We start from the raw sequence: 21,484 nt of genomic DNA, 5'->3' as shown, positions 1-21,484 counted from the left end.
ATGCTGGATACCTTCAAGATGGTCACACTGTTGACATCACTGGCCCTGATAAGAATACTGGTTTCTATCACCTGAAGGGGTCAGAGCCTTCAGGCACTCTCCTTATCCTAAACTGAAGAGTCAGTTACATGAATAAAAGTCCATGAACCTTCTATGTACAGCTTGATGACTTTTTTGTTTGTTTGTTTTTCAAGACAGGATTTCTCTGTGTAGCCCTAGCTGTCTTGGAACTCGATCTGTAGACCAGGCTGGCCTTAAACTCAGAGATCCACCTGCCTCTGCCTCCCAAGTGCTGGGATTAAAGGCATGCATGACTTTTACAACTGTAAATACTATGTACCACGTAAGACTGCAGGTTCTATCCTGCTGTAGAAGGCTTCATGTCCTCTCCTAAATTCTATTTGTCTACCCTTTCTAACTATGGATTTTGTCTGATTTTGAGCTTGATATGAATGGAATCTTAGGAAAAAATACTTGAAATAGACAAAACATTAAAGATAATGAAATGTAGTTACTATTATGCACATTGGGCATTCTGCTAATAGATGGTGGTTAGATGAAGAGTAGGCTATAAATAACATCTAGTCCATAAGATTATTATCTTGCCTTTGTTTCAGAGCAATCATTAATTATGTTGTTCAGTGTAATTTATATTCAAGTGACAATAAAGACTGAAAGGGTTAAGAATTAAATGTGTGCCAAATTTGGATATATATGCTAGACATAAAAATGTGAAGTTATAAAAAACATTTTAAATGAATGTTTTCAAATGTTTTTCCTAAAACATTCTAAACATATTAAAATGAAAAGTCAAAAGTATAAAAAGTCAAACTATAAATAAAATATCAAATTTAAATTAAAATTCTTTCAATAAAGCTAAATTGCTTAATTATTTGAATATATCACTGATTCTTTAAGAGTTTTAATTTAAAATTTGAGAATTTCATACCCAGGTACTGTCTTTACCCCATTTCATCCCCTCTCTCTCTCCCTGCTCCAACTCCTCTGTCCTTTAAACATTTTTATGAACATAAAGCTCCTCCTGATTGCCATTGTTAGAGTCACATCACCTCAGATGTCTGAGACGTGACTGTGTAATGTTGCAAACAGCTGGACAGTTGCCCGCGTCTGCCGCAGTTCTGTGAATCCAGCATGACGTCGGTGGTGTTGGTAGAACCAAGAATTACAGACGGGAAAGAAGCCAGAAAGTAAATATGCCACCTTTCTGGGAAACCAGATTCTTCATTCTGCAGGAATCCGGTTCCTTGATGGCTTCTGGGAGGAAAGACTTGACTTCCATTTCTCACCAGCAGCCTGCTTACTGAAACTATGCCTGTTCTCAACATTAGTTACATAGTCCCAAGTCTTGGGACACAGCGATGTTTTGGTTTGAGCAAGAGATAGAGACATGTTTGCCTGGGGCCTGAACCAAGTTAGTCACCCACATGGACATTCAGGTCACTGTGTGTGCTGTGCATTGCCCCTGGGATGACAAGATGCTCATGTGTTTCTCAGTAATTTCGTGTGTGTGTGTGTGTGTGTGTGTGTGTGTATGTATGTATGTATTTGGTGAGTAGGGTCCATTGTCCACATATTTCCTCAAGCATCTAAGTCAGGAGGAGTTGGTACCCAAGTCTCAGTTGCTTACACAGCATCATGTTGCTCTCTTTTGAAAGATAAGCCACCCACCCTAATCATGGTGACTACCTTGGCTGAGGAACCCAGCTTTCTCTTTCTTTCTCGATCCTCCTCCTTGAGATTGAGGGCTTCCTCTGCATGGCCAAAGGGAAGGAGGAAGCTGAAAGGTAGGGCATGTACTTCTGTTTCTGGATCTGACCCTGAATCACGCAGTCCTGCACAGCTCGGTCACCACAGACAGCTGAGGGATGGAGTCTTCTACAGGGTGGCCTCATGCCCAACCAAAAGTTTCTCTGTAAGAAGAGGACGGCAGTTTGAAAGCAGCCAGCAAGCTCCACACATATGTTATAATATAAACTAGGAAGGGAGGATGATAATTTACATAAAAGAATACAAGGTTGACCAAGTTCAGTTGCATTTTGTCAAAACACAGCCACAGAGGGAAGAGTTTAGATGTTGGTGAGTACCTGCGGGCCAGACACGACTTTCAGGGGTAGTTCAGCTTCCTAACTCCTTCCAGGCCCCTGGAGGCAGAAACTGAGCTGAGTTCAGATCTGCAACCAGCCACCAAGTAGTGTAGTGCCTTGCCGTGGGTTATGTGACTTCTCTCAATCTCGGTTTCCTTCTCGGTAAATTCGGGGCTTTGCTCCAGACTCCTGGTTTGCAGACTGGGAGCCGGTGAGCTCTAGGATTCGTCAGTGTTGCACCAAACACTAGTGGCAGGCTGTGAACTCTTCTTTCCCATTGCCCATAGCAACTCCATTTTGATTAGTTATTATATTAGTTACTATCTTCAGCTCTGTAGCTTCTTAGGGGAGAAGGGGGCTGTGGAGTAGATGGTTCTGCAGGCAAAAACACCTCTGTACCAGCCTGGTGGTGTGAGTTTGATCCCTGGGACCCACATAAAGGTGGAAGGAGAGAACTGAGTCCACAAAGCTGTCCCCTGACCTCCCCATATGTGCTGTGGCACGGGTGCGTGAGCGCACACACACACACACACACACACACACACACACACACACACACACACACTTATGCCAATAAATGAGTAAATAACTATTTTAAGAAAAGAAAAAGGGGTCTAAAATTGACTTGAGGGCACTTACTGCTAAAAAAAATAAGAGTTTAGCCGGGCGGTGGTGGCGCACGCCTTTAATCCCAGCACTCGGGAGGCAGAGCCAGGCGGATCTCTGTGAGTTCGAGGCCAGCCTGGGCTACCAAGTGAGTTCCAGGAAAAGGCGCAAAGCTACACAGAGAAACCCTGTCTCGAAAAAACCAAAAAAAAAAAAAAATAAGAGTTTAGAAATGCCAGGACCATGTGATGCCTGGTGGAGGCAGCGTGGTGTGGAGTCCTGTGGTCTAGATTTCAGTCCCTTCTCTGTCACCAACCTTCTGTGGCACTTCAGGCTCAGGAGCTGGAGTCTTGACTCTAAATATTTTTTTTTTAATCACTTGAATATGCTGTCATTCTTATCTACCTCTCAGGATTGGATTAAGGCTCAAGTGAGATAATCTATGATATTATATCTCAGAGTGTTCAACAGAGCCTGGGATGAAGGACACATTTAGGGAGTGGTGATGATTGCCACCACCCCACGGACCCTCCATCCTGTGGCTTCAGCTTTGAGCTCTTTTAATATGAACAACCTCCGGTGGGTTTTTCTCTCTCTGCTGGGATCCTTGAAGGTTTTCTTAGGTGGCATGCTAGGGCTAGGCCACAGAGGACAAACCAATTTGAACAGCGGTGAAATGGGAGGTTCTGCCATTTCAAAGCCACCGTTGAAAGAACTGGTTTTTGACTGAGAAGAAAGTTCTTACGTTCTAATACATGTGTTTCAGTTAAGGAGGAAAATGACTCCATTCTCTTGCTGCACACAGCAGGAAAATAAGGTATAGACTCGAAGCACTTGGGACACTTAGAGAGACAGGAAAACCTAGAGCTTTGCCTTTGTTGCCCATGACTTTCTCCTGATGAACCTTGACTTTAGGCCCTTCCTGGCTGATTCCAGTTTGTTAAACCCTTGATAGGCTCCAGCCTCTTATATTGGTCATCGCTCACCAGAAAGTCACACTGGTGTCCTTTGCAGAGTCCCCAGAGCTGTAGGGCCAACCCTTGTGAGCCTGGAGGCAGGGGGATTTTCGAAGCATGGGTGACTGCTCTCGTGCACCAGTCCCATGTCATCAGAAGCAAGAGGAAGGGGGAGGCAGGTGACAGGTCTTCTGGCCTCCCATCCTGGGGTCACCTGAAATCCTCACTAGGACGTTCCTGTTACAGCTCTGCTCTGGCTTGTAACACTCCTTTGGAGGGAAGCTCCAACTTTTTTGAAAACTTTCTTTTGCAGCTCAACTTCCCCCCTCACCTCCCCCCCTCCTCCCCGCCCCCCATGTGTGTGCTGGCTGGTTTTGTGGATCAACTTGACACAAGCTAGCATCATCAGGCAGGAAGGAACCTCAGTTGAGGAAATGCCTCCATGAGACCCAGGTATAAGGCATTTTCTCCCATAGTGGGGGTGTTGCCATCCCTGGGCTGGTGGTCCTGGGTTCTATAAGAAAGCAGGCTAAGCAAGCCATGGGAAGCCAGCCAGTAAGCAGCACCCCTCCATGGCCTCTGCATCAGCTCCTGCCTCCTGTTTTCTGCCCTGCTTGAGTTCCTGTCCTAACTTCCTTCAGTGATGAACAGCAATGTGGCAGTGTAAGCCAAGCAAAGGCTTTCTTCCCCAACTTGCCTTTTGGTCATGGTGTTTCATTGCAGCAATAGAAACCCTAACCAAGACCAGAGGAAAGTCATGCATGTATGCGTCACAGCATTCTTGTTACCCTCTACAGCAAGCCTCCACTGACTGGATCCCTCTTCCGTAGGCTACCCACCCTAACCAAGACCAGAGGAAAATCATGCATGTATGCGTAATAGCATTCTTGTTACCCTCTACAGCAAGCCTCCACTGACTGGATCCCTCTTCCGTAGGCTACCCAGAAAACGGTGACAACCAACCCACCTTTGTTCCCAGGGTTACCATGCTGGGCTTTCTCTTCATTTCTGGCGTCTCTTGGAGACCTTCGCCTTCCTGGGTGTTGGATCTGTGAAGCTTGCTCAGGGAGCTGGCGCATAACTGCCTATGGTCACATTCTCTTAACACATCGTAGTTCTAATCTTTCCCAGTGACCGTTGCTGTAGGGTAGATCAAACTGATGACGCACATGCCTTTTCAATTTGTTTCTGTTACAATTTTCTTAGCATTGAAGATATGTGTGTTTTTAAATGATGGCTCCACGGTGTTGAGGTAATGTCTGGACCCACTTCTGTCTTTGGAAAAATGAATTGAATGAGCAAGCAGTGGCTCCCTCCATAAGAGCAGATCCTCCGGATGTACTGGCACAGGTGTGGGAAGGGACACATTGAGGCCACGAAGACCACCCTCAACCCAAAGAGTATGCACAGGCTGTCCCGAGCAATACTGTCTCCCTGCCAGGATGGTACACACTCAGCCCCCACAGAATTCAGGCACCTGGCCTGGGTGCCTGTCCTTCTGGAGCATGTTTCTCTATGATTCAAGCTTATTAAGGTAATCACATATCACTTATGCAAGGAGGTGAATGGAAGCCGAGAAATGGCAAACGTATCATTTTAATTAGGCCATGTCCTTTACAAAAAGAAAGGACAATTTGAATGATCTCTTGTGAGGACTCAAATTTCTATAAACCTGAATTAACATGGCCCAGCCAATGACTTCTAGTTTAAGGTACACAGGACCTGATTTTATATATAGATATAATCTATATTATATATATAATATGTTGGCTAGTCTGCAATTATGAGACCCTTTGTGAGAAAAAAAATGAAGTGATCAGCTATGATTTGTTTTGCTGTGAGTCATTATGGTGTTTACCCAGCACGCAGAAGTCAGTTTAAGAAAATCCTTGAGTGCTTGACTCATCCAACGAGATGAGCAGCTCTCTGCAATCCTTGCTGCTCACTGCCCTCTTCTTCATGTCTCTCAGTAACCCTTCCTGTCCCAACGTGGCGAGCACACACACTCTCCGTTGTGGGTTATTTTTAACCACGTCGTCCCTTTATCGAAGCTAAGCCTAATTGCCTGGGGGTTCCTCCCCACCCCCGTGCAGTGCATTCCCGCTGTAGTTCCAGTGGAGGAGTGGACACAACCTCAGTCTGGCAGGTTGGCATGAGCAGGGATGCTGGGCTGTGTCATGGACCAGAGAGGGAACAGAAATTGGATGTTAGCCTCCCATGGAAATGCAGACCGTGCAACTTGGTTATTTGTGTTGGCAACAGTTGGCATGCATTTCAGTGTGCTGAGGCCCCATCGCTTGCTGAATATTTATTTGTTCCAAAGATTATTTAGCTCTCCTCAGGAATCTGGGAGCTCCAGCCAGCTTTTCTTCTCTGGCATGGCTGCCCCATGGGAGACGTGACTGACCCCTTCTCCCTTAATGATCAAGTTGGAATTAAAGCTGAAATGTGAAGTGGAGCCTAAGAGAACACGTGGTGAGAAAGCATCAGAACCAAGACGAGGACTTAAACCTCCTGACTCCAAACCCTGTTCTTTCCAACAGAGGGATCTTGTGAACTTTGGGGGCGTTTCATTAACCTGAGGAACTTGTTTCCTAAGACGTAGATCCTTAGGTCACCAAACGAGAAATTCAGATCCACATCCATGTGATTGCAATCTGAGGTCAAGGTCCAGCAGGACATGGTGGCAAGCAGGCAGACATCCTGCTGAAGAAGGAGCTGAGAGTTCTACATCTGGATTGGCAGGCAGCAGGGAGAGAGAGAGACACACACAGACAGACAGACAGACAGATAGACAGATACTGGGCCTGGCATGAGCTTCTGAAACCTGAAAGCCCTCCCCTGGTGACATACTTCCTCCAACAAGACCGCATCTCCTAACAGTGCCACTCCCTGGTGACCAAGCATTCAAAGCTATGCACCTTTGTGAGCCATTCTTATTTAAACCACCACACTGACCAAAACCAACTTGGGGAGGAAAGGGTTTCTTTGGCTTACAACTTACAGTCCATTGTTGAGGGAAACCAAGTCAGGAACTCAAGACAGGAACCTAGAGGCAGGAACTGAACTATGGATCCTGGAGGAATGCTGCTTGTCTGGCTTGTTCACTCTGGCTTATCAGCCAGCTTTCTCATACAAGCCAAGGTCACCAGCCCAGGGTGGCACCACACCAGTGGCTTGGGCCTTCCTATGTCAGTTAGCAATTAAGACAGTGCTTCACAGCTATGCCACAGGGCAATTTGACGGAGAAAATGCCTTATTTGAGGTTCCCTCTTCCCAGGTGACTCGGGCATGTGTCATGTTGAAATAAAAGCTAACCTGGATGGGTATTTACTGCATTCCTTTTATCAGAGGTTGAGGGAAGTCCCCAGAAGACTCAGGCACAGGTGGGGAGTATAATTCAGAGTCTGAACATGTGCCAGCTGGGGCTCAGGGTTTGAAGTGTAAGGATTCTGGGACTCAGAGTCTTACACCCCATTCAGCGTAAAATTTTCTACAAACTGAGATTCATCCCAGCTGGGCTTATTCCTAAATGTCCTCCTCCCTCCCTGTCTTTCCTAACGACAGCAGTTCCACCAGCAAATCTCATGAGATCTGCTTCTCTCCACACAATGTCCTATCCCTGACATCTAAGTCTGAAGTACCATCGTCATCGCCACCCTGGGGACCTTAGTGGCCTCCTGACTGGTCCCCGTGTTCATTCTTGCTTTCTCCAGGACATTCAGCAATTTTAAGGGGTTATTCAGAGGGAATTTGTAAACCTACAAATTAGGTCACTGTAGCTAGAGTTTTCCTGCGTGACTCACAGTCAAGACAAATCTCTCTCACCCTCCAGTCCCACAGCTGCTCAGACCCAACCAAATAAACACAGAGAGACTTATATTGCTTACAAACTGTATGGCCATGGCAGGCTTCTTGCTAACTGTTCTTATATCTTAAATTAATCCATTTCCATAAATCTATACCTTGCCACGTGGCTTGTGGCTTACCGGCATCTTCACATGCTGCTTGTCATGGTGGCAGCTGGCAGTGTCTCCTCCCACCTTCCTGTTCTCTCAATTCTCCTCTCTGTTAGTCCCACCTATACCTCCTGCCTGGCCACTGGCCGATCAGTGTTTTATTTATTGACCAATCAGAACACATACAGACCATCCCACAGCAGGTCACTTTCGCTTGGACTAGTTCATGGCTTCCTAGGGCACTTGGGATAGAGTTGGAATTCCATCCTGTGACACACTTAGTCTGTTCCTCCTCATCCTATCCTGTGTATCCTGGTTCTGGCTTCATCTCCGCTGGTTTATTACCTAAATATTCCAAACACCGTCCTGCCTCGGGGCTTTTGCTCTTGCTGTCTTCCTAAGCTTTCTTTCCCTCAGGCAAATGATGGTTTATTCTTACCTCTCAGTTTTTAGTCAAGTTGTATCTTCTCAAAGAAGCCTGAAATAATCTCTCGGCCAAGATAAGGTAAAGCATCGGCTGCCCCTGTCTGTTACCTCATGACCCTTAGTGCGGTCTGTCTTATCTCCTGTTACTTAGCACTGACTGCACTCTTGTTAGCATGTAAGTTCCACCAAAGCAAAGACCTGTTTGCTGTCTTACCACTCTGGCTCACAGTGATAAGGACAGCTTTTTGTCATTCCAATGAAATGCTAGAGACAGGATGTTTTTGAGAGTAGGCAGCATGACACTCAGACCCTGGTGGGGCCTCCACCTTCCAACGTCACCACGTTGGACCAAACTGCCAACGCCAAGAACACCGGGCACAAATTCAAGTGCTGTCCAGGGCACAGCTGCATGTAATTGGCACTTGGTGAATGGATGACTGCTTGAGCACAGGCTTCGGGGCTGCTTGTATAAATGGAAACTCAGTACGAAAGCACCTGTCAAATGAAGACTTCCTAGAGATCTCCATGGTAAATTATACCTTGCAAATAGTTTAAGGTTCTAAGAGAGCATGCTGTTTAAAGAAAATCAACACCTGAGAAAGTTGGGGTGCCCGCCATGCTGACATTGGACTTCTCACTTGATGGAGCAGGCTCCATGTTCCCAGATTTTTATTTTTTTAATTTTGCAGTACAGCATGTACTGATGGATCCTGGTTTTTTTTTTTTAAAAGCCTGTGATTATATATGTAGAAAAAGTTGAAAGGATTTTAAGATTATTCTGTGCTTTTTTTTTTTAATTAACTTTTTAAGTCTTTGGGTTATATGGGTTGAGGGGCAGAAGAGAATGCCGGATATCTTCCCTGTCATCACCCACCTCCTTCATTTAAGACACTGTCTCAGCAAGGCTGCCTGGCCATTGGCTCTCAGGACCCATCTCTCTCCACTTTCTCGCCCCAGTCCTGGGGCTACAAGCATGTAGAGCTATGTCCAGCTTTCTGCGTGGGTACTGGGGATTCAGACTCAAGTCCTCGTGCTTACTCTGCAAGTGCTCTTGCCCACTAAGCCGTCTTTTAGCTGTCTTCCCAGCCTTGCTTCATTTTTCTTATCTTATTATCTGAAAACTTAAAGTCTTCTTACTTAATTTCTGAAAAAAGTCTTTAAAGGTTCTTTTAGATTTAGAAAAGTATGTTTATGGGTGTTTTGTTTACATGGATGTCTGTGTACCTTGCGCATGCCTAGTGCTTTCAGAGAGCAGAAGAGGGTGTCGGGTCCTCTGGAGCTGGAGTTAGAGATGGTTGTGAGCTGCCGTGTTGATGCTGGGAATCGAACCAGGGTCCTCTGGAAGAGCAGCCAGTGTTCTTAACCGCCGAGCCCCTATTTTCTGAAATTTTAACGATAAAATTGTAAACTCAAAGTTTGGGAATAGGGGAGACAGATAGATGCTCAGTTGAGTTAGTAAAGAGCCTGCCACTCTACAAGTGTGAGGATCCCCAAATTCAGATCCCCAGCACCCACATAAAAGCCAGCTATAGCAGCCTTTTGTTACCTTAGGGTGGAAACCTGGAGCTCATTGGCCAGCCGGCCAGGGTAGTGGGTGAGCTCCAGGTTCTCAGAGAGTAAGACAGGGTCTCCAAAGATAAGGTGGTGAGCAATGGGAGACACCTAACATCAACCTCTGGTCTCCATCTGTGTGCACAAATGTATATTCACCTCACATACATGCATACAACCGCACATGCCTGTACATACACCACACACACACACACACACACACACACACACACACACACACACACACACACACGAAACAACCACACTAAGGGCGGATCCTTATGGCATTAAGGGATGATCATCATGTTTGTCTGAATCTGAATGTGTCTCTCCTGGCGGGTGACTTGAACGGATAAGCTGGGAGTTAGGAGCTTAGTGTGGGGGTAGCACCGCAGGTGTGAATTCATATTTTTGGGACTGAGCTTATCCGGGAGTGCAGGTGCCCTTGCTGGAGGGCCTCTGCCACCTGGGAGCCTTGGCGGCCTTGGGTCTTCAGAGAACTTGTGTTCAGAAAAGGACCCTTGACGGTGCCAAATGGCATGCTCAAAGAGTGCCCAGTCAGCTGTTAACTTTGTCAACACCCAGAGCCTCTCTCAGCCTGGGGCACTGAGTTTCATGCTAATCCACTCTCTTGGGTGCCCCAAAGATGAAAAACACGTGGAGATGAACTCATATCTTGGCTGAAGTGTGTGTGTGCCCCAGCAGGCCAGTGTGGAGAGACTCCAGCACACCAGCATGGAGGACTGGGACCCTGGGGCTGTGGGTGGGGTGGGGTGGGGGATATACTCCCTCTGTGTCTTTCCCTAAGCCAACTCAGCACAGGCCACCTGGTGCTGGAGAGGAGGAACTGGGTCTGTCACAGAAAATGCCACATCTGGGGAAGCTGGCCTCCATAGCTGCCAGATACTGAGTTCAGTGACCAGAATCCTGGGATGCTCATGGTCAGCAAGGGCTGAGTGTGAACCGTGTAAGCCTGTCTGCTCGCTCACTTCCCCGTTATGTTCATTCTGTCCTCCTCCCTACCCTGGCCCTCAGCATCGTTCTTCAGGAGCTTCTTCCTAGCCTCCTTGCTTAAGGACTCACAGGAGTCAAGACGGAGCAAGTCCTTAGGACATGGGAAAGCCGGTGCACAGGCCAGAGCAGAGGCAGGGAGCAGATTTCACAACCCGCCCTTCATTGAGCTTCCAGTTGAATTCAAGACGGGGATGCTCTTGTGAGCAAGGCCAACTATGAGGCACAGATGCCAGTTGCTGGGACCCTCCAAGGCCTCTGGAAGAAGAGCTTGCAAGTGAGGGGCTGCCAGTTTGGGCTTCGTTGGTTTCTGGTATATTAGTCGGTGTTCTGCAGAGAAAAAAACGTGTGTGTGTGTGTGTGTGTGTGTGTGTGTGTGTGTGTGTGTGTGTGCGCGCGCGCGCGCGCGCATGCATGCACATATATTGAAGTTTATTGTAAGGATCCAGCTTATGTGATTATGGTGGCTGGTGTGTCTAAAACCTGCACATTAAGCCAAGACCTAGAGATGCAGAAAGAGCTGATACCGTAGTTGAAGTCTGACAGTGCCTAGCAGAAATCAGTCCTGGTTCGTGGAAAGTCAGTCTTTGGTTCAGCCCAGGTGTTTCAGCTGATTGGGTGAGGCCTACCCATATTATGGAATGTGGGAAGTAATCTGTTTTACTCCCAGCCCACTAATTTCCTTGTAAGTATTCAAAAATACCCCCCCCCAGAAAGATCCAGAATAACCAAACCAGTTGACACATAAATTGTTCTTACCCTGCATAGTGCCACACTGGATGCAGAAGGAAGAGCTGAGTGCTGTGGACCAAATGGTTAGAGAAAGCTTATTTCGTTCAGGAGGAGAGGTGGAATGAATGGATGGAGTGGACATTCTGGCCTCTTGTGTACTTGTGTTGGGCTAACAAGATGGAGTGGGGAGTGTCATCAAGGGGCACGTTTTTTTCCCTCTTTGTGCCCCTCCCCCTCCCTTTCCTCCATTTTTTTTTAAGCTTCTGCCTTGGGAAGAAGGGGAACCTTGAAGGGTTCATAGGTGCTGGCCGAGGAGCTCCAGCTTCCCTTTTAAGTCCTCAGAATAAATCACCACCTCCATTGTGCATCCATATCCCTACATGTTCAGAAGCACTGGACCTGTGGGCTCTTTGCTTAACATGGCACAAGGGCATTCATCATGTAGGTGTAAATTACCAGTAGCCTACTGCACAGGGAAAACAGCCTCCTGGCTATCCCCAGGCTCCCATCAATCTGCAGGACAAATGGCTGTTTTCCCCTGACTTGTCACTAAAGGAAGGGGCAGTTACGCCTGCAGCAGCTCTGTGTTCTCCCTCTCCCCCTCCATCTGGCCTCTATTCCAGCCCCTGCTGTTTCTTCAGCTGGATTCTGTTGAAGCCTCTCTCTGAAGGCAGGGTCCAAAAAGAAGCTGATAAACTCTCCAGGGATGTTCCAGTGACCAGCAGTGGCCTGTTGAGACCATAGACACTCCCTAACTGCTCACCACCAATTTCAGAGTTGACCTGGGCTCTGGAGGTCTCAGTCATTTCTCCCACTTCCTGCCAGTACCCAACCTTGAGAACCTTCTCATTTGAAAGCAGAGTCCAACTCTACCACTGGGTTATCTCCAAACCACGTTATCTGGTTGCAATTGTCCTCTGCCTGTGATCAACACTTTACAGTATTTAGGACTCTACAGTGTTCAGTACTCAGCCATGTAGCCTGGCAATGGCATATCACCATCCCTTGTTAGGTGGGTAGAGGGAGGCCTGGGACTCAGCATCCGTTCTTAGTCAGCACCAGGACTTGAAACAGACCCCATGCATGGGACATCCTCTGTGGGAAATGACACAATTGCAGAGTCTCACAAGGTCTTCTGTTTGGATGTTGTTTACAGGTCACAGTGGAGATCCAGCCCCATAGGGCCCTCTCCTAGTTTATACAGGCTGGATGGGAGAAATTTATGAAGTCGATAAGTCTGTCAACCACAGCCTTCTCCCTGATGCCTTCAGTTTGGCATGAACCCACAGGACCTGGAGTGTAGGGGTGTTGGTGTTAGATAGACTAGGAGCAACTGGGGACCTTGTCTTAAAGCAGAGGAAGCAGAGAGAACAAGCTCCCACCAGCTCCCCTCCCCATCTGTTCCCCTTGGTCACTTCTGGTACATTCTCTGGGATAAGGTTCCCAAGCCGTGGGGGCTAGGGCAGAAGGATAAGTTCCCATTCTCGCCTTCCTCAGATGCCCGGTTGCAGCTGGCGCAGCTAATTGGCCAGAGAGAGAAAGAAAAAAAAAAAATCGTGCAAATCTGTGAATTAATAAAACAGCCTTCAAGCAACCGCCAAAATATGTCCAAATCATGAAGTAATTAGAAGTGTGAAGAATTCTACCATGCTCGCTGCTTTCAGGCTCAGCGTCTGATCACTTTAGGAGGCCAAGGGCTGGCAGACCATGGGGAGTGGAAATTCTTTCCATTGCATTTTGATCTCATCTCCCTGGGAGCCCGGGTTCTCTTGAAATCTTTTCAGGGTCCTGACAGTGCCCAAAGGACCAGCTAAACCCAAACACGACCGTCTGCAGCCTTGTGAGCCTACACAACACATTGTCCTATAATCTTGGAGTAAGGCTGTAAGATTTCACGAAATGCTTTGGGGACCCATGGTCTTATTTAATCTTACTCTCAGCAAATATTTTTTTGGAAAATGTTTGAGGAAGAAACTAAGGCTCAGGGAGCAAGAGGATGTAATGTAGCTCCAGGTTGGAGTCCGTAACAGCAGCAGGGCTCAAACCAAGGTCTCCTGCCAATCTCTCCCCTGGCCCGTGCCCCTTGCGTGGCCTTCGCTGTATCTCTCAACGGCACTAGACATTTCCATATCACAGTTTTCCTGACTAACAGCCAATTTCAGGTCTGTTTGGCCATGATGTCAAGTCTAGATAAGTAGTTCAAACACGGTTGTTTGTTTAATAAACTGAGGCTCTGGCACCTGTAGTTATTGGTTGATTTTTCCATCTCATTTTATACCCAGATTGGTCTGGGGAGAAGAAATGTGGGAAGCAGTCTAGTAGAAAGGGATTTCAAGAGACTTAAGCCTTATCATATACCTGGAGGGGGTGGGTAGAAACACTGCGAGCTTAGAGTTTGATTGTTTGGGCTTTCTCCAGGGTAAGTGCTTAAGTTCACTGACACACTAGAGGACTTTGCTTGGGGCTGAAATGCAGCCTACCAAGGGCTGGAGATTTGGAGAGCAGAACCCAGAGAGAATCATGTAACAAGCTTGACGTGTGTGGCTAATTCCCAGCCGGCAGCAGAAAGCTCCTGGGAGGATGGAGTTTACACAGTTTGCAGCCAGATTGAGCAAACAACAGTGTGATTAAGTTACACACGTTGGCTGGCTCCATAACCAGAATAGAAATGTACGTGTTCATTTAGGGTGGAAAGTTTTCCACCAGGTAGTTGCTACTTGCACAGACTTGTCCCTGGTCCTCAAGTCGAGCCAACACCAAAGCAACCCATGGTAGAGGGAAATTGGGGGATCAGAGGCACTAAGTTTCTGCTCACTGGGGTACAATTGCTCAAAAATAATTGGGGATTTCAAAACAATGATAGGAGTGCATCCCATGATGTGTGGTCCTGGGTGTGTATAGGAGTGTGAGTGGCATGGGTGATGTCCTCTGAAGCTAGCCCAGATTGGAAGTGGGGGAAACAGCAGGGTAGGATTTGAGGACCAAGTAGTCTGGACTAATCCACAGGCTGCCCAACTGGATGCTGGGAGGCAAAGACCTTTAGCTCATGCTTACAGGGATGCTGTGCTACAGGGAGATCTGGTCTTGACTCCAGCAGCAGTCTCAATTCTTGTGGTCCCAAAAGAGGAGAATTCATATGGGAGACAGGAGTAGAGAGTAACTAGCCAAGAGTTTAATTACAGCAAGCAAGAAAGCAAGAACATGCTTTTTAGTAAAAGATGAGGCCGGGCTAAGCAGCAAGGACCCCGATCCTGTCAGGTGTGGGGCTTGTATTTCTCTTCTGTTTCCCCCTCCCCTCTCTCCTTCAGCTTGGGCGTTTCCAGGTAAGGAGAATGCTTTTCTCAGAAGCCTATTTTACCTAGAATGCAGTCTGTTAAGTAGGGGTGTAAGGTGTAAGGACATGCATTGGGGTTTAGGTTCTCCTAAAGTTGCATGGTTCACTAGGGGAAAAGGTGGCAGGGCTCTGTGGGTGCTCCTTTGGCTGGCCCATCTACAGACCGCACCCACCGTCTTCATGTCCTATTTTGGGGGTCCCAGGCTGGTTCGTCTGTAGTGACTGCCACCACCTAGTGTTCTTTATGTCTTGTCTTGAGGGCCCATTGGCCAGTCCTTCCTAGACCTAACCTCCTGCCTAAGAGGTTGGATACACAGAATCTGTCTCAGAGCAGTGACCTGCAGGAGCCTCAGGCAGCAGTTAGAACTGAGGCAACAGCAGCCAGCCTCAAGGGACCTTCAAGAGTTCGGCCTCACTTATCCATTTCTTATCCGGAAACAGCTGTTTCATGATCCCGCCCTCCGCTGTTGAGCACATCAGGCCTGTGAGAGGGCCTCCAACTCCTTAAGGCTTTTAGTGATTGCTAACATGCAGGCACACAGTCAGGGACCGGCTACCAGACTGCCAAGGGGGAAGCTTTCAGACTTCTCTGGTTTGAAGATGGAGTAGGCCATCCCTCAGGGCCTTCAGCCTATCTTGAACCAACCTCTCCCTAGTCATCTTGGGGATTCAGGGGCAGCAGAACGTGGGTAAGACCTCTAGCTCCCCTGCCCACAGCTGATTGTCTAGCTGTGCCCTTTCATCAGACCATAACCCAGCACCACCTGCTTCTTGCTCTTCTGTAGGCTCTACATTGGTTTTTCCCTTCTGGCAGTCACACCTGGCTTTGTAGCCTCCATGCAGTCCTATTGTCTCCTTTATCTTCTGGGCCAAGATGTGCGGAGGCTGCATAACTCACAGCTCCCCGCCTGCCAATTTACTTGCCCACCGAGGTTGATTTGTGTCCCCACAGCAGCACTCTCAGTCCGTCCACAGTTACTTACGGGTAGATCCGGAACGGTGAGGCCGTTTGCTGGACTGACATGCGCATTGCTCAACTGAAGGCAGACAAGCTGATACTCTCCCTTGCTTTGGCTCTTACTGGTAACAAGTGTCCTCGTGGTCTATTGAATGCTATGTTTTTGTGCTATTTTTGTTGGTTTTACAGTTTGGAACAGCCATTAGACTCAGTGGTGAAGTGCTGTCTACTGTTTCTGAATGCAGGGAGGCCGCCATGGACCTCGCCGAGAAGTATGTGATGTCACATACTGTCAGGTTCAAAGGAACTCCAGTTTCCCAAATTCCAAAAGGCAGTCCATACATATATCCAGAAATGAGCTCAAGCTGGACTATGAGATTTCCGACAGTGAGATAAAAGCCAGCGTTCCTTGGGAACTTGTGCATCCGGTTCCCATCTACTAAAAGGAGTCATTTTCTTCACTCTGGCCGGAGGAACAAATGGCTGCCTGAGGTTGCCCATCAAATCCCATGCAGCCTCCAGGCTCCCTCAGTATCACAAGTACCTGTTACACATCTCAAAACCTCCATCCTACCATGCTGGTTTCTCACCTCCCCAGGCTTCCCTCCTCCTGGGTACCCATTGGCCTCTCTATACAGACAAGGGTTTTCCCTCTGCCCCAGTTAGCTGTTTTCACGATTTCTCTCTCCCCCTCTGCTCTCTTCCTCTCTTCTCCATCTCTTGCTATCTTGATACCACAGCCATTCCCTCCCACTCTCCTGCTTCCCTGGCCCCGGCCATGTCCAGTCTGCTGGCCACGTTCAATCCGCTTCTTTGTCTGTCTGCTCTGGGATCTCCCAGATGCCTCTGGCTGTTCTCTCATATCTACAGTAAAAACCTTAAGCATATCATGGGGCAGTCCTGTTGGCAGTTTCTGTACTGCCCTCCCTGGCCTTCGACCACATACCTCCGACCAGACAAGAATATTGCATTGTCGGTGTTTATGAGAAACAGTGTGGTACATTCAGAAAAAGGAGGAGAGGCTTATCAACGTGGTTTCGGGCTTCGCTGTGAGCGGTAGCGTGTATCTTGTAGAGCAGTGGGTGAGCGGTCCCTAATTCATTGCTTAGTGTGACTTTATAGAACACAGCTGCCACAGCTAACAAGGGTCACCTGTATAGATGGTGAAAAAAAATAACGAAGTTGAGTTTCTCGCCAAGGGCCACAGCATTCAAACCCTTCTGGTGTCCCAGGCTTCCTACTGGAATAGATCTCTTGGCTTCTCCTGTGATACTGTTTGGTGTGAGTGCTGGTGTGCTTTATTTGCTGCATACACACCCAGACTCTGTTTTCTGACACACCTTGAATTATTATTTCTTAAATCTCCAGCTGGGCAATAAGTCCTAGTGAAGCAGAGAACTGTTGACCTATACAGTGTCCTTCCTAGGGAGATGAACAAGGAAGATATGCAGAACCCAAGTGTGGAGAAAGTGTTTGAAGAAAATGTGCTTGCTGATAGAATCCCAGCCCCGTAAGACGGATACCACAGAGCTCTCATCAGCAAGAAGTGTGTGTGTGTGTGTGTGTGTGTGTGTGTGTGTGTGTGTGTGTGTGTGTGTCTTGTATAATATTAGAGGGACCAGCCTTAATATTAGACATCCCAGGGGCTCAGGAGAGAGAACTACTAACGGCGAGGACTATTTTTGGGAAATAGAATCTCAGCACACTGAGCTCTGTAGTCCACTTGCTTTAATTCCTCTGATATAACATCCTATATACACAGCTTCAGTTCTGTTCTCGTGCCTAGTTCCTTTCTTGCCTGATTTCTCTCTCTATATTTATCTACTGTTCCCTCTAAGTTCTATCTTAATTCTCTCGTCTTAATTCTGCCTCATCTAGGTCCTTTTCATCTTGTTCTTACCCAGCTAGGACTTCCCCATCTGACTCTTCCTCATCTTCCATCTCCTCCACACGTACGTACTCTCTGGTCAAAATCCTCCTTATCCCTCTCCGTTCTCCGTCTCTCTGTCTCCCCAAGTCTCTCAGGAGTCCAGTTATACACCCAAGTAATAGCAATCCCCTGGTCGAGCAAAGTCACTAGGCTTGAATTCCTGTGAGGTCCTAAAGGGAGGTAAGAGTTTCCTCAGGCAGTGATTGTCAGGCTTCCAGGGTCAAACTGAGGGATGATAAGAATCACATAAAGGGGCAGTAATTGTTAATTATCATTTGCAAACCAAAGGGGAAGTGACTAATGAATTAACTAAAGGCCAAATTAGGGTAATATCTAAGAAAGAGGGATCGTATGTGCTCCACTGTAGTCTTAAATGTGATTGGTAGAAAATGTTAAGAATCTATAAGTTGCTAGGTCAATGGGGGAAAGTAAAACTGCCCCCTTTTTTCTTGTGGCTCCTATCTGTCCAAGCTATCTGCCGTTTTTAATGCAGGGTGGGGGAAGGTGTGTTCAGTCGCTAGGCAACCTGTGTACAACTAGATGCCTCTGGTGATAGTTAAAGGGAGATCTGGAACTAGAGGTAAGATTTGGAAAAGGAGGAAGTTAAGCTTAATTGGCACATCCACCAGGCTTTCTCAAACAGGTAGTCTGGACACTTAAGTCTATTCTTAGAAAGTATGGAGGTAACTCTGATAAGGTACTTTCCTCCTTCTGGGGATGGACCTGGCTGGATGCTGCCAATGACGATAATTACAGGGAGGCTTGAACTGGGGTTCTGGCTGAGCATAGCTGTCAGCGCAGAAGGTTATCTAAATACTCCTAGAAGTGGTTAGGTAAGGAGTTAGAGGTCTATAAAGTTAGTAAGGATGTAAGAAAGGAGGGTCGGAGCTAAATTGTGTAAAGCTATTACTTAACATCCACCTGACCTAGGTGGTGTCTCCTTGTGGAATCAGGAGACTTGCATGTGGACTGTTATTACCGTTAGTCCTTGAAAGTGGCCAAGGGAGATATCTGATTCCAGAGGAAACTTTTCCTGAGGCTGTTCTCCAAATACCTTGAATGTATATGTCCAGAGAGTGATCAGTCCACACTGTTAGCCCTTCTTAGGGAAAAATCAATTGGGAAAACTATGAAGGCACACATGATTTTCATAACAGAAGACAGCTGATATATAACAAGCCAAGTAACACCAAAAGCTCCTTGGAATTTGGCTTCCTCTGAAGGAATTCCTTGTTCCCTTCAGGTAGTGACTTTGCCATAACCAGCTGAGTTCTTATGATATATTCCTGCGACCTGCAGTGTGTGTGTGCGTGTGTGTGTGTGTGTGTGTGTGTGTGTTAGACAGTCTCTGCATCTGAGAAAGGCTTTCATGCTACTAAGGGAAGAGAGCAAGAGTCTAGCTGTCCTGCAGCAGAGCCCAGCCCATGTGCTTTCCGGTCACTTCACATGGTTCAAGCGGTTCTAGATGGGGCTCAGCACCCAAGGCTTGGACGTTCCTGAGAGGCAGTAGGCTGCTGCATAGGATGACTGTAGGGAATGTACTCGTGGACTTCTTTCTCTTCAGTTGTAAGACACCAACATTCTTCTTGCTGTGTTGCTTAATTTCCAAATAATTAGATTCAGGATGTTTCTGTGTTTGTTAAAGTCTGTGTTCTAGGGTGTAATTAAAATGTCACCCTCGCCTGTCTAGACACGTTTCCCCATCTTTTCCCCTGGGTCATTTCTGTATCTCTTCTGCCTTTGGGACTTCCTCAATCTTTCTTCTCATGTTCTGTCTTATTCTGTCTCTCATGGTGGGTATTTGTGAGTTATAGCAAACACCTCTGGACTTTAGTCATTCATTAAGAATGGACTTTGAGTCTAATTTGGTGATCTTCTATGTACCACTGTGCTTAGTACAATTTCTAGTGTCTCACAGATCTTTATGATTATTACTGTGATGATGACAGTGGTTATCTATTGGTTGGATGGAGTAATTTAATAAAAACCCTAACAAAGGTTACAGGTCTACATCTGGGTCCTTGGGTAAAGAAGATGTTGTATGATATTTTGTTTGTGTTCTAACAGATAAAGCTTGCCTGGAGATCAGAGGGTGGAGCTAGTCACTAGTTAACCATAGAGGCCAGATGGTAGTGGCATATACCTTTAATCCCAGCACTTGGGAGGCTCATGCCTTTAATCCCAGCACTCGGGAGGTGGAGACAGGAAGTGATAAGGCAGGGCAGAGACAGGATCTCGGCCCTTTTGGTCGGAGGATCCGAAGAAGTCACTGTTGGCTGCCTTTCTGCTTCTTTGATTTTTCAGGTTATTACCCTGATATCTGACTCCTGGTTTTCACTGATAAGACAAATTAGGTTTATGTTTCAAGAAGACATGGGTGTGCCCTTGTCACCCTGTGTTCCCAAATGTCTCTATTCTGATAAGGAAAGTTTGGTTTATGATATGAAAGAGGATAGAAGGAAACAAACCCTTCTAGAATCTAAAGGTTCCTTAGAGGCACCAAAGAATCCCTTTCCCTGGGAATCTTTAGGGTGGAAAATGCTAGCAATCTGTCTTGACTTGTTTAGCAACAGTGGCTTTCTGAGAATGGATGATTATCCCTACCCAGGCATCCTGACCTTAGCTAAAATAGCTTGGTCTCTGAACTGTCTGGCAGAGGGGTCCAATGAGGTCCTGTGTCCTACTTCAAGAGACACAGCTGTCATAGCAGGTGTTGGCTCAGAGTATGTTCTAGGTTATCAGTGATACACTTGATAATGCTGAGGGCTGGATTCCTGTCAGGGACCTCCTGCTCAGTAGCTCCCCAGCCCGAGCCACTTGGACAGGCAGCTGTCTGTTAACCTTACCGGAACACCTTGGTTTTACAGCTCAGGCACCTTAAGTAGCTTCCTTCGCTCTGGGGATAAAATTAAATTCCTTAAATCTTACCCTGAGTCCTTAAGGTTATAAACCCTGTCTGATCCTCTTTGGTCTCCTCAGAAAAGCTAAGGTCAGGGGTGTGGGGCCTGGATCTTATCTCTGATCACTGTGGTGAAATGTGAGTGAAGAATTTTCCTTCAGACAGCTAACTCTGTCTGCCACAATGTAAAGAAAACAGTCAACCCCATTTAGGGACCCACTGTTGGAGGGCTTGTTTATAGGTGGGTAGGGCATTAGGAAGAATTCGAGGGGGCAGAGCAGGAAGCAAGGTAACAGCAATTGGGTGGAGGATGAGGGTCGGGATTCGTTTTTTTTTCCAGGTCATTGCTGTTCTTAGATATGTGCCTTTTTCTGTGTTTGAAAAACTCTGTTTCTCTCTTTCTAATTATGTTGATGAGTGCCAACACCTTCCTGTCAGCCTGAGGCAGAGAAGATCGGAGCGCATTTGGAACAGTGTTGGGCTCTGTTCCTGAGGAGGGCGGGTGCTAACACCTGGCACAGGGTGAAGTGCCGTTGCCTGGAGTGTGTCTTGTTTTCCACCATGTCCTGCTTTGGTTTTTGCTCTTCAGGAAAACTGAGATGTGTGCTCTCAGACTGGGTCAAGGACAGGGGAGGTCCATTCTAGGAGCCAGAAACCTGACTTAGTCCCTTGTGGTGACTGGGACAAGGTAGCTGGACACCGGACAGGGTAATTGGACAGACACGGGTAGGCTTAGATTTCTTTGGAATTCCTTAGCGTTTATGTCATTCTTTGATTAATGGCATGGGTCCCACCCTGCCTTTATTTTGACTAATGCTTCTTATTGGAGTATCAATTCTTCTAGACTAGGGGTCACCTGCTATCAATAGTTAACTCCCCTAGATACAGAAGAGGTATTTCTATATATCTGGAAGGAATTCTCTGATCTAAGACAGCCAGGCTCCACTCCTAATTAGTGAGCCAAGGAACACCCAGGGACCAGGAATTTACTAGGGATGAAAATATATTGGTTTAATA

The 21,484-nt window shown here is 47.0% G+C and overlaps 1 protein-coding gene across 5 annotated transcripts in view; it reads left to right on the top strand.

Moving 5' to 3' along the window:
* The window catches only part of Mapk4 (mitogen-activated protein kinase 4), a 146,609-nt gene that overhangs the window by 48,745 nt on the left and 76,380 nt on the right, over positions 1 to 21,484 (top strand). The window lies entirely within an intron of this gene.

This window comes from Peromyscus californicus, unplaced genomic scaffold (assembly GCF_007827085.1).
Source record: "Peromyscus californicus insignis strain IS unplaced genomic scaffold, ASM782708v3 Scaffold_17__1_contigs__length_78620276, whole genome shotgun sequence".
Taxonomy (NCBI): Eukaryota; Metazoa; Chordata; class Mammalia; order Rodentia; family Cricetidae; genus Peromyscus; species Peromyscus californicus.
The sequence above is the reverse complement of the archived record's forward strand: the minus strand, read 5'-3'. Positions and strand labels throughout refer to the sequence as shown.